Here is a 14,139-nt window from a genome sequence, read left to right on the forward strand (position 1 = left end):
ATGATTTATGAAGCTCTCTTCACCTGGTCTGTTACTGCTAAGCTTATTTTCCAATTTAAAAAATTCAGGGGGCACCTGGCTGGCTCAGTCAGGAGAGCACCGGATGCTTGTTCTCGGGGTCGTGAGTTGGAACCCCACGTAGGGCACAGAGACGACTTCTTAAAAAAAAAAATTTAAAAATAAAATAAAAAATTAATAATGGAAAATTTCACCCATGCAAACGTAGAAAAAATACTATAATAACCCCCTGTACTCATCATCCAAGATAAATAATTGCCACCAACGCTCCTCTTTTAAGCCCTTACAGGATGATTTAAAAGCAAGTGCACAGATTCTAACATTTCACTGGTAAGTAAGAGAGAGGGACTATTTTTTAACAGGAACACAACACTAATATCACATATAGAACATTCACAATTCCAGGATAACATCTAGAATCCAGGCATCATTATATCTGATGATTCCAATGTCCTTATAACTGGTCTGTTCAAACCAGGATCCAAACAAGGTCTGCGTATTACATTTGGGTGAGATTTCCTACCTTTCTCTTTTAATCTCTAAAAGCTTCCCATCCTTTTTATTTCTTGACTATTACTTACTGAAGAAACAAGGACTATATATCTTATAGAATTTCTAGAATTTCTAGACTTGGATGACAGCTTCCCTGAGATGTCATTAATAAGTTCCTCTATCTCTTGTTTGTCCTATAGACAGGGAGTTAGATCGAGGGCCTTGAACAGGTTCGATTCTTGAAGAGCTGCCACACTGGTTGCCGTATGACAGCTGGGGGTCTCTCCTTCTTCAGTGTTATCATACCATCGGTGGGGTCTGGTGTTGTCACCTACAACCCTCTTCTCAGAATGCTTCATCTTCGTGCTTTCCCTGAGATTATTAGTAGCCACTGAGGATCACTTTCTAGGCTTGTATTTCAATTAATATAGGTTATAACTTTGGTAGACTGATTCTGTTCTGTTATTCCTTCCTCATTTATTAGTAGAATTCTATAAAGAAATTCCCCTCAGGGCGCCTGGATGACTCAGTAGGTTAAGGATCTATCTTGGGCTCAGGGCATGATCTCAGGGTCCTGGGATGGAGCACCACATTGGGCTCCCTGCTGACAGGAGAGTCTCCTTCTCCCTCAGCTGCCTTCCCCGCCCCCTCCCACTCGTGCTCTCTCTTTCTCTCAAATAAATAAATAAATAAAAAGAAATGACTCCCATTAATTACTTGCTTACTTTGAAATAGGGTCATACAGTTAGAGGAAGACAACTACACGATTCTTCTCCTTACCAGTACTCAGAATGCTATCCCCTAGCTCCCTTCCAAGGTGAGCAATGTGGTTTGGGGTTTGGTTTGGTTGGCATCTTTAGGATTCTTGGCTGTTAAACATACTTCATGTTTTTCAGCCTGACAGTTCTTGGCTTGGTAAAATGCCCCATCTCTGACTAATGGCATTCCCTTCAAAGGGCATTCTGTATCTTTCGATGCCATCCCAGTAATCTTGCTGACCTCCCTTGCTTTCTGCTGTGATAAGATATTCTAGACTTATCTCTTATATTTCTTGTTTTAGATCTAGAATCAATGATTTCTTCAAAGAGCCTGGTTCCTACTAGTTAGAAGTAATATAAACATGTAAAAACTGTTTAGAAAGGCAATTTATAGACAGACTCTTTGAAAACTTTGTGATTTCTCCTACAGAAATACCACTGGAAAAGTTATTGTACATGTTATTAAAAAAATACAGTTTATAACGCATAAAGCTAGAAGGAAAAACCTTAATGACTGAAGAGTAGAGTGATTAACTAAATTAGAGGAAAATCTTTCTGTAGGATATATGGCTAATATCAGAAAAATAAAAATTGATATATAATTTAGTAACAAAATATTTATCTCCAAGACGTTATCAAGTGAAAAAGTATATTGCAGAATAATAGTTACAGAACTGCTTTACTTACTTTTAAAAATATGTCTACCTCTCATTTGCATGAACATGTGTGTATAAATGGATATAAGTACATGAAGGAAAACAGAAGGATGCACATCAAACTTCTAAAAGTGGTTTCTCTGTTGAGTGACACGAAATGAGATGGGAGAGGTAAGGGGACTACCATATTTTATTCTATTTATAATACTCTTGGATTTTTAAAATTAAAATGAATTCATCTGTTTCATACATAATATATAAAATACATAAATCAGTACGTGGAAGGACTTCCACTTCTGCCCACAATGAAATAAATATACTAGAAACACTTTTCCCACACTGAAAAAGTGGAAAACTGGACAAAATATGTAGAAACAATGTTTCTGGTCATCTGAGAAAAGGCATCATAAAAGTGTGATCCTTAAGAGTAAGGAAACAAACAAGGTAACCCCATAATGATCCCTGGAGCTGAAAGGGAGGCATTCCCCAGGTTGCTGAGCAGGAAGGAAGTTACCAAGCAGAGCATGGTAATCTCACTGAGGTTAGAAGACAGACATAGGAATTGGGGAGGCTGAAGCAGCTAAAATTTGGGGGCACAGTCAGAGAGGACATTAAGCAGAGAATAATTATGGGGATCCCCTGGAGTCTGATGCTGAGTAAAAAGCTGCACATTCAGTGCACAGAGATACTCAAGTTCTAACTGGACAGTGATGTGAATTGAACGTCCAGGGCATTCTGTAGAAACAGCAGAAGCACTGAAGCCACAGCAGAAGGGCTTAACTAGCTCTACAGTAAGACTACTTTAGAACCATCTTAATAAAGCTAAAAAGGGAGTGCCTGGGTGGCTCAGCTGGTTAAGTGTTTGCCTTCAGCTCAGGTTGTGATCCTGAAGTCCTGGGATCGAGCCCCATGTAGAGGGGGTAGGGGGTTGGGGTGTGTGGGGGGGGTCCCTACTCAGCAGGGAGCCTGCTTCTCCCTCTGCTCCTCACCCTGCTTAAGTGCTCTCTCTTATTGTCTCTCAAATTTAAAAAAAAAAAAAATTTAAGAATTAAAAAAAAGCTTAAAAAGTAACCTTCCAAAAGATCGAATTGATTCAGTTAACTGCCTATATAAGACAAGGTTTAATGCTTTAAAAGGGAAACAGCAAAATCCAAACATAGAGAACTGTAAGAATCAAAATATCCAGCACCCAATAAAAAATTACTAAACGTGTGAAGAAGCAGGTACACGTGATCTGCAACCAGAAGAAAAAAGCCAATCAACAGAAACAAACAGAAATGAAAGACAGGAAGTGGCAGGGACTTTAAAATAGTTAAAAGGAGACAAATTTTAAAGAAAACATGAATATGATGAGAAAAAAGGGAAGATGCTATAAGGAACCAAATAGAATACTGAAAAATACAAGTTGAAAAATACAATACCTGAAAAGAGAAATTCACTGAATGGGATTAAGAGCAGACTATATAATGCAGAAGAAAAGAATGCTCAATTTGAAAACATAGTAATAAAAACTATGTGCTGTGGGGCACCTGGGTGGTTCAGTCAGTTAAACATGTCTTTGGTCAGATCATGATTCCAGGGTCTTGGGATGGAGTCCAACGTCCTTGGTCTTGTCCCTCTCCCTCTGCCCTCCCCCTGACTAATGCTCTCTCTCTCTCTTTCTCTCAAATGAATAAATAAAATCTTAAAAAAAAAAAAAAAAGAAAGAAAACAAAACTATGTGCCGTGAAGAACAGAGACAAAAAAGAAACGAGGAATAGAGAATCGGTGAACTATGGGACAACAGTAATTGCAGTTGGAGTCCCAGAAGAAGAACAGAAAACACAGTTGAAGAGAGCGTGGTAGAAACTTTCCAAATTTGATTAAAACTGTAAACACACAGATGTAAGTTCAATATATCCAAATACACAAAGAAAACCGCATCAAAGTATGTCATCATTAAAGTGCTAAAATCAATAATAAGGAGCAGCATTTTAAAGTAGGTGGAAAATGGGCATAATGTATACAGGGCAACACATATTGAGTAGGACTGAAAGATCCCCAGTTAGAAATAATGCGAGCACAAGACCATCAAATAACACCTTTAAAGTCTGGAGGGGAGAAGAATCTCAACCTAGAATTCCATTACTAGTGAAATGTCCTACCACAATGAAGGAGAAACCCTTTTTCAGGTAAAAGCTGAGACAATTCTTCTCCTGCAGACCTCCAGGGGAGGTAATGACAAAGGAAGTTTCTGGGGCTAAAGAAAATAATACAGATGCAAACTGGGATCTGTACAAAGAAATAAGGGGCACCAGAGGAACCAAATTTGCAGGGGAAATAAAGGGTTTTTTTTCCTTTGTTTTCTCATCTTTTCATTTCTATGAAAGATAACTGACCATGTAAAGTACATATAAGAACAACAGGTAATGGGGTTCACCACAGAGGCAGAGGGGAAATGTGTGTATCACAAAAACAGCACAAAAGATGCAAGACAGAAATGAAAATATGCTTTCATAATATTCTTTATGTTAAGGGACAAAATGTACATGAATAGAGGCTATGGTAAACTAAGATATATGTTAAAAACCCTAGGATGTACACTAAATTATAAAACAGTACAACCAATAGCAGAGATAAAATGCAAAACTTAAAAACACTCAATATCTCCAATAGAAGGCAGAGGCAGAGGAAAGAAAAGAACAACAAATGGGACAAATAAAAAAATAATAATAAGATGCAAGAACTGTATGTAACCATTCTGATCATTATATTCAATACATACTTTTTTTAAAGTCATTTTATTTATTTTATTTTTAAGATTGTATTTATTTATTTGACAGAGAGCAAGCAGCAGGCTCCCCGCTGAGCAGAGAGGCCGATGCAGGGCTTGATCCCAGGACCCCAAGATCATGCATGAGCTGAGCTAAAGGAGGCTTAACCCACTGAGCCACCCAGGAGCCTCTTCAACACACAAGTTTTAAATCTTGACTGTCAGAATGGGTTAGGAAGGTGAGACCCAACTATAGACTCTCCACCAAAAGAAACTTTATCTCTATCTTTTTTTTTTTTTTTTTTAAGAGAGAGAGAGTGGGGTTGGCGGGTCAGAAGCAAAGGGAGAGGGACAGAATCTTAAGGAGACTCCATGCTGGGCATGGGGCTCAATCTCATGACCTTGAGATCATGACCTGAGCTATCAAGAGTAGGGTGCTTAACCGACTGAGTCACCCAGGCGCCCCCCAGAACACATTTTAAGTACACAGAGACAGAAAGGTTAAAAAATTAAAAAATGTGAGAAAGATACTCTCCGCAAACACCAGTCACAAGAAGGATGGAGTGGTTCTATTAGTATCAGCCTAAGTAGACTTCCAGACAAAGAAAATTACCAGGAATAAAGAGGAATATTGCATCAATAAAATTATCAAGAAGAAATATTCTGTATGTGTTTGCCTCTAGGAACAGAGTTTCAAAATACATGAAGCAAAATCTGAGAGAATTCAAAGAAGAAATAAACAGGCAAACCCACAGTCACAGTTGGATACTTCAGCATCCTTCTCTCCATTGTTGACAAAGACAGAAAATCAGAAGGATACAGAAATTCTCAACCAACTTGACCTAAATGACTTTCACACCACAATTTGCAACACAGCAGCAAGATATGCACTCTTCCTACTGCTCGTGGGCATGAAGCAAGAAGGCTCAAATGTCGATAAAGAAAACAAGTCCTAACAAATTTTAAATAATTTAAACAGGGGCCCCTGGGTGCTCAGTCAGTTAAGCATCTGCCTTCAGCTAAGGTCATGATCCCAGGGTCCTGGGATCCAGTCCCACATCAGGCTCCCTGCTCAATGGGGAGTCTGCCTCTCCCTCTCCCTCTTCCTCTGTGCTCTCCTCTCTCTGTCAAACAAACAAACAAATAAAATCAATAACAATATATTCTCTGACCAGAAAAGAATTCAATTTGAAGTCAAAGATGAAAAGATATCTGGAAAACATTCAAACATTTATATGATGAACACAAAATACACTTTAACCTATGATCCGTAGGAGAAATCACAAGAGAAATTTTAAAACATTTCTGAGTTGAATGATGATGAAAATACCATCCATCCAAATCTATGGAGTTCAGGTAAAGCTGTGCACAAAGAGAAACCTACAGTTTTAAATGTTTTTATTAACAACAACAAAAAAAAATCCCCAAAGCAATAAATCTGAAGATTCAACTTCAAGAAGCAAGAAAAATGAAGAACAAATTAAAACTGAAGTAGGAGAAAAGAAATTAAAAGCAAAAAAGCAATGAAACAGACATCTGAAAGGCAACTGGAAAAAAATCAATGAAACTTTAAACATTAAATAGATTTGGAGAAAAAGAAAGAAGATACAAATTATGAATACTAAGGATGAAAAGGGAAAAGCATCCTAAAGACAGAAAATAGAAATAAAGGCAGCTTAATATCAACAAATTCAATTACTTAGGTTAAATGGAGAAAGTCCTTAAAAGACACAAAAACCAATACTTGCAAATGTAAAAAAAGCGACAAAAGAGACAAAAGACTATATATATATATGTGTGTGTGTGTGTGTGTGTGTGTGTGTGTGTATAATTTGATTAGATATATATATATCTAATCAAATTTATCTCCCCAAAGGAAACTCCAGGTCCAGTTGACTTCAAGGGTGAATTCTAATAAATATTTCAGGAATGAATAAAAAGCCAATTGAAGACAAATTACCTATCACGCTTTAGAGGAAAAATAACCCAAACTAGGACATAAAATCTTATCAATGCCATTTGCACCTTGATGGGTACTTCTGAACATAGCCTCTCTGTGTCCTTACAATGCCCCTTTAAGATTTCTACACATTCGGGCGCCTGGGTGGCTCAGTGTGTTAAGCTGCTACCTTCGGCTCAGGTCATGATCTCAGGGTCCTGGGATCGAGTCCCGCATCGGGCTCTCTGCTCACCGGGGAGCCTGCTTCCCTTCCTCTCTCTCTCTACCTGCCTCTCTGCCTACTTGTGATCTCTCTCTGTCAAATAAATAAATAAAATCTTTAAAAAAAAAAAAAAGATTTCTACACATTCACTGATTTGCGGATGTTGAACCAACCTTGCAGCCCTGGAATAAATCCCACTTGGTCGTGGTGAATAATCCTTTTAATGTACTGTTGAATCCTATTGGCTAGTATTTTGGTGAGAATTTCACATCTGTGTTCATCAAGGATATTGGTTGCTGGGGGAAGAGGGGGTGGGAGAAGGGGGTGGGGTTATGGACATTGGGGAGGGTATGTGCTTTGGTGAGTGCTGTGAAGTGTGTAAACCTGGCGATTCACAGACCTGTACCCCTGGGGATAAAAATATATGTTTATAAAAAATTTAAAAATTTATTAAAAAAAAAAAAAAGATTCTACGTATTCTTGCTACCTTCTCCTAGGATCTGCTTGTTTTGTCTATATCAATCATCTCAACCACCACCATAAACCCACTATTTCCTTCCAGGCCTGATTTAAAATTTACTTTGTCCAGAAAGTCTTCTGTAGCTTACTTTATTCCATGAGAGACTGTTTCTTTCTTTTTTCTCTTTTAGGGCTCTTAATATAGGTGATAGCTCGTGGCTTAGTAGTAACCTATGGTTTCCTTCATAATACCCGATATGGTGAGAGCTGACAAAATCATTTAATTTGAACATAGTACAAATGGCTTTAAGTCCTTGTGCTGATTATCTGCTGTCCATCTACTGAAATAGTCCATTTATTTAAGTAGTAATTTCCTTGTGTGTAAAAATTCTACCTCCGGGGCACCTGGGTGGCTCAGTTGTTAAGCATCTGCCATTGGCTCAGGTCCTGATCCTGGGGTTCAGGGATCGAGCCCCACGTCAGGCTCCCTGCTCAGCGGGAAGCCTGTTTCTCCCTCTCCCTCCCCACTGCTCTGTTCCATCTCTGACTGTCTCCCTCTCTGTCAAATAAATAAATAAAATCTTTAAAAAAAGAAATTCTATCTCCTCCATCATTAAGCATTTTTCTGAGTATACAAAACTATTAAATATAGATACAAAGCATGGTCTTGACAAATGTGATAATTAAAATACACCTTGAATAATTAGTGAAATTATTAAAGACTTCAAAAAATAACAGTCTGTCTTCTATATTTGTGTAAATTTCAGCTTTATATCCCTCTTGGTTTCAGCCATAAATACGCACAATAAATGTTCATCAAGGGTTCCTTTGGAATATGAGATTCTGTAATCAAAGTAGAAACAAAACTCAGAAAAAAGTCAAGAAACTTGGGAAAGAAGTCTGGATAGATGCTGGCTAACTCACCTAAGACAGCAATATATAAATATATCCCTTGATCACAGTGAGACTTCACAGTACTATGTAAAAACAGGGCATCATTCTTCACACTACCCGCCAAGAATCAACAAAGTAAATAAAGACCAAACTAAACAGTAAAAATACTGAATTACAGCATATTTGGGAGGTAATATAAATTAGTATCCAGTGTGTATGGGTTTGTTTTTTTTTAAGATTTTATTTATGGGGTGTTTTTTGGTCTTTTTTAAATTTTGAATATATTTTTTTAAGATTTTGAATATTTTATTTATTTATTTGACAGAGAGAGAGAGACACAGTGAGAGAGGGAACACAAGCAGGGGAAGGGCAGAGGGAGAAGCAGGCTCCTTGCTGAGAGGGGAACCCAATGTGGAGCTCGATCCAGTACCCTGGGATCATGACCTGAGCCCAGGACAGATGCTTAACCCCTGAGCCACCCATGTGCCCCTGGTATGTACGGCTTTTCTACCAACCATTAGAAACTGGGTTGAAGAGGCCTTCAACACAACTCCGTGAGCATGAGAAATCCAACTGCCCATTCTGCTTGTGGGTTTTTTTTTTTTTTAAGATTTTATTTTTCTATTTGACAGGCAGAGATCCCAAGTAGGCAGAGAGGCAGGCAGAGAGAGAGAGGAGGAAGCAGGCTCCCTGCCGAGCAGAGAGCCCGATGTGGGGCTCGATCCCAGGACCCCGGGATCATGACCTGAGCCAAAGGCAGAGGCTTTAACCCACTGAGCCACCCAGGCGCCCCTCCGCTTGTGGTCTGAGAAGGTATTCTTTCAAGAGCGTAATGATGGTGGAGGAAGTAAAACGATGGGGAATATAGGGGCAGAGAAAGAAAAGGAGAAGAAAAAAAGGAAAACCAACAATTTTATGGAAAATAACTACTTTAAGGATGCATGCCTCATTTCACCAACGAGAAGTTAAGATCCTTGGATCTCTTAGTTTTTAGCCGAGGGATTGTTGGATTTTCTTTCTCTCCTGCTTCCCTCTCTCCTCTTCCCTCCCTCCTTCTGTTTGACAGCGGGGATGGATTATTAATAAAGAGGGGTTGGAGAACCACAGAAACGCCCCTCTTTTAGCTCAAACAGACCCAGGAAGAGATCTGTGTCTACAGAACAGGTCTTGCAGCGTTTACAAAACCAGTCACAGGCTGGAAAATCAGAAGCGCAGAACTGTAGCCCACCCTGCCCTTGGCCCAAGTTCCCATATACAGAGCAGAGCTGGGGTTTTTTGCTGGTTTGTTTGTTTTGTATATCCCAAAGAGCCAACACGATATAAACACACCATAAATACTTAATAATTATTTAATAATTAAATAATGTCCTGTACCTCGCAAAGAAAATGTCCAGTGAATATTTGTAAAATGTATAGTATCTTCTAAATGTGGATAAGAGCATTTGTTTTTGTTTTTTTTTAAATAATGAAACCACCAAGGAATGCTTATTATTCTGAAGTGAACTGTTTTGATGACTCTGAATGCCCTTTAATGCATCTTTAAAGACCAAAGTGAAATATTAGGAGGAAATGCATGCTCTTTTCTCTTTCCTAAAATAATTAACTGTGATTTAAATTTGTTCAAATATTTGATACTGTTCTTATGTTCAACTCAATTTGTATTCAAATATTTACTAAATGTTATATAGGTTTATTTTCTATTTTACTTGCCCTACTTTAGTGCAGTGATGTGGGAAACAAAGGCAAAAGAAAAAAAAAAATGAAATTTCTTTATAACTTACAGCTTCCCTGACAAGTTTCCCCCAGATGGTTGGAATGACTTTCCTCTAGGACCTCTACTGCCTCACAATTAATACTTTGTTTGCTAAGGGCAAATGGCATTCTTAGCTTAACATTAGCCCAACCTCCAGGATCCTGTAAGTCTCCTTTAACATATGAAAATTCCTTTGGAAATATCCTTTATCTCTACCTGCCCCCAAGACATATCTTAGCAATCATCGTCCAAGCATATGGCCCGCTGATACACATTTGAAGGGTCTCATGAGTAAGATTTAATTAGATGTTAATAAATGACCTTGCCCTAACAACAGACAGCCCCCTCAAGGTCCTGGAAATCTTGCTCCCAAATTCCTTAGAGACTTACACTAACTGTAACCCCCTTCCAACTTGAAAGTATATAAAATCGGCCACTTATCAGAACCCCGGGCAGCTCTTTCTGCCCACAAGTCCTGTCCCTGGGCTTTAATAAAACCACCTTTTTGCACTGAAGATGTCTCCAGAATTTGTTCTTGACAATTCGCTCCAAACCCCAACGTTTCCAAATCACAGGAACAATTCAGGTCAGCATTACTAAGAGAGATGGAGAAACTCACATCATGTAGGCATTTCATTACCATTCCTAGGAACTATATATTCCATCCATCTTTGTGAAATCTATAAACTGTCACATCTTACTGCCTACCTTATCAAAGCTCTTAGGGGAAAGGAAAAATATGATTAAATAAATTCTATAGGAAATTGATTTTCTTTTAACTTCATTGTCCTTCCCAAAATAAATTCAGCTGCATTTCCCAAGACAAAAGTTTTTCACCATTTTTGAATTTTAATAAACAACGAAGTGGTGAATATGGGAACTGAAAAGAGCTAGAGGAAGGTAGAACTAGGAGGAACAACCAACTATTTCTATAATGAACTGTTCAATGAAAAAAAATGTCCTTGGGCTAATTTCTGAAAGGTTACTTACTACATGAATGAATGTTGACAGTAATGAGGACTGACCAAATAAAGTTCCCTAGCAGAAATCTATCCATTCTCTGTCAAACAAAGGGGAAAAAAAAAAACCCAAAATATAAATATATGCAACAATGTATTTACATTCATAGACATCAGATGAATTAAGCAACTTAACCCTGTCTTACTGATACATATTTAAATAAAGCTCCTATTACTAGTCAAATGTGGTATTACAAGTGCATTTGCCTATTTTTGTACACTTCTATAATTCTTATTATTTATAATGGAAGTGAACACCAAAACAAAGTACATACCACAGGAAAATGTGCTAGCTCGACAGAATCAATTATTATATTTTGAGGACAAATTTATACAATATGCTGTTTTGGACGTGCTTCAAAAAATAAAATAAAATGAATCACACTTCAAAACAAATCCCTTTCAATAGTGAATGAAGTCATTTATAACTGTTAAGCTTATTAGTCAGCTAAGAACAACATTAGTTTTGTTGTAAAAATGTCTTTATTATGTCAAGATATTCATTGCCTTTCTTATGTAAGATTATTCCTTACACTTGTGGTTGGAACCAGACATTTCAAACCTTAGTACAGACAGTCCCTGACTTAACAATGATTCAGCTTAACAATTTTAAGCAACAGGCATTCAGTAGAAACCAGACTTTAAATTTTGAATTTCAACCTTTTCCCGGGCTAAAGATCCGTGCTACAATGTTCTCTCGTGACCACGTTCTCTTGACATGATCACGAGGGTAAAAAACCGACAACAGGTACACTCCCAGAACCATGCTGCACCCAAAGACCACTCTGCCTTTCACTTAAAGTGGACTCAATAAATTACATGAGAAATTCAACACTTCATCATAAAATGGGCTTTATGCCAGAGAACTTTGTTCAACTGTTGGTCCTGAGCACATCTAAGGTAGGCTGGGCTAAGCTATTTTGTTTGGTGAGTTGTATTAAAAGCATTTTCAACAGGATATTTTCAACTTACGAGGCATTTACCCACATGTAACCCTGTCGCTGAGGAAAATCTATACTGAGAACTGTCAAAAATTGCAATAAGATGTCTTTAATAGGCCCACAAGAGACGTGGAAGAGCTCTTCTCAGATTAAAAACATGGGATATTAGAGGGGCTCTGTTAGAGGCCGTCGTGTGACTGACCACAGTGAAGCAAAAGGAAAAGACTCCACATCAGAACAGCTATTAATAAAAGGACAGTGGGGAGGAGTAAGACACCCAGGGCAGCAGCGGACAGTTAATTGGAAAAGCAGCTTTGTGAGAAAAGAGACGGAATGGAACTCATTCAGTATTTCTGGGCTGGTAAAACTGCAGGGAATTGAAGGGATTGAGGAAGGATAAGTCAAAGAGTTGCGAGCGCACTGTGAGGGAATGCTAGAAGGGGAGACGTGAGGACAGAAAAAGCATGAAGGAAAAACTAGTTTTCTAAACAGACACAGGTTATGAAAACAGGAATAAACCTGAACCCATTTTTTTTGGTCTTGGTTAAAAGTAAAATACAGGACATGTCACAAGGTATTAACTGCATCTAGTCAAGAAAGAATTCCACAAATACTGTGAATGTTCAAAAAAATTTGCAGGTAAAGGATGTTTATGACAGCACCACAGTGAACAAAACCATGGCTAATTGACAGGACAGGCTCAGGGAAAAATGTTACTGAAATCTCCCTCATGGGGTTTGTTGTGAAAAACAAGTGGTTTCCCTAGATCTTTAACATTAATTTACAAAGTTCTTCCTGAGATACTCAATGATAACCACAAAACGCCTGTTTAATCTTTTAGGAATGAAAGGCCTTCCACTTCAAAGAATGCGATGATGTGAGCTATTGGGAAACACGGTGTTACTCATTTAAATGACAAAATTCATTTTATGTAGAAAATTGAATCTGTTCACTTACTGTGAACTCACTCACTGGCCCTGTGTTAGCTGACTCACAAACTGTGTAGCTTCTTATTTTCAGGAGACTCAGATTTTTGGGCATCATGATCTCACAGTAGACTTTCAGAAAATAAATGATCGTTCTAACATATTCGGATCCCATAAATACCACAAAGTCTACGTCTTCAGCAGGGCTAGAGTTAAACATGGAACTTTGGCTTTATAGGAATTATGTACCAAAACTACATAGTTGCTGTAGGCAATCAGAAGTTGTTAGGAAAATGTAAGAATTACTGTTATACTTGGACTTCAAGAAGAATCATATGAATGCTGAAGCAGTGGGTAAGGAAGGTTTTGGCTTACTATGTGATGATATGAACATAGGGGACTCAATCAGGAGCGAATCAGTTCAATATTCCCTAACTGCCTAGCATGTCCCCCAAAGAATCATGTATCTGACTTGTATCAAAGAGCAGAAGCTACTTCAAAGGGGAGAAGCAAGTTCCCAAAGGCAAGATAGGAAGTGTTTCTGGGAAGAGGGACGTGACTCAGAACAAATTTAGTTTAGAATGATTTCTCAATGACAAACTTGATGGATATCACAGAAAAGACAGAAACCTGTTTTTGTGAGTCAAAAGTAACAATGTAACAACTCATTTGTAAAAGTAAAGAACACTTCTTTCTTTCTTTCTTTCTTTTTTAAATTTAGAGAGACGGAGAGAGCTGGTGAGCAGTGGGCAGAGGGAGAGGGAGAGACTGACTCTCCAGCAGACTGCACTAATCTTGGAGGCAGGGCTCGATCCCATGACCCTCAGATCATGACCTGAGCTGAAAGCAGGAATTGGACACTCTACTGACTGTGCCACCCAGGTGCCTCTTTTTTTTTTTTTAATTGATTAATTGTTTTGAAGTATAGTTGATACATAATGTTACATTAGTTGATTAGTTGCAGATGTACAACACAGTGATTTGATAAGTGATTTGCAGCTACCCTATGCTCACCACAAGAGTAGCTACCATCTGTCACCATCCAATGTCATCACAACACCATTACTACATTCCCTACGCTGCTCTCTTTATCCCCATAACTTCTTCCCTCTGTCACTGGAAACTGGCATCGCCCTCTCTCCCCACTCGCCCATCTTACCCATCCCTCACCCCCTCACCTCTGGAAACCATCAGCTTGTTCTCTGTATTTGTGAGTTTGTTTTTGCTTGAGGAACACTTATTATGTCTTAAACATTATTTCCTTTGCGGCCCAGCAGGACTGACCAATACTAAGATTCCACTAAAGGAA

At 38.3% G+C, this 14,139-nt stretch overlaps 1 protein-coding gene across 8 annotated transcripts in view; it reads right to left on the reverse strand.

Annotated features, from left to right (window-relative positions):
- Positions 1-14,139, reverse strand: part of RFX3 (regulatory factor X3) — a 444,526-nt gene that overhangs the window by 120,067 nt on the left and 310,320 nt on the right. The gene's annotated exons all lie outside the window — the stretch shown is intronic.

Source organism: Mustela lutreola, chromosome 12 (genome assembly GCF_030435805.1).
Source record: "Mustela lutreola isolate mMusLut2 chromosome 12, mMusLut2.pri, whole genome shotgun sequence".
Lineage (NCBI taxonomy): Eukaryota > Metazoa > Chordata > Mammalia > Carnivora > Mustelidae > Mustela > Mustela lutreola.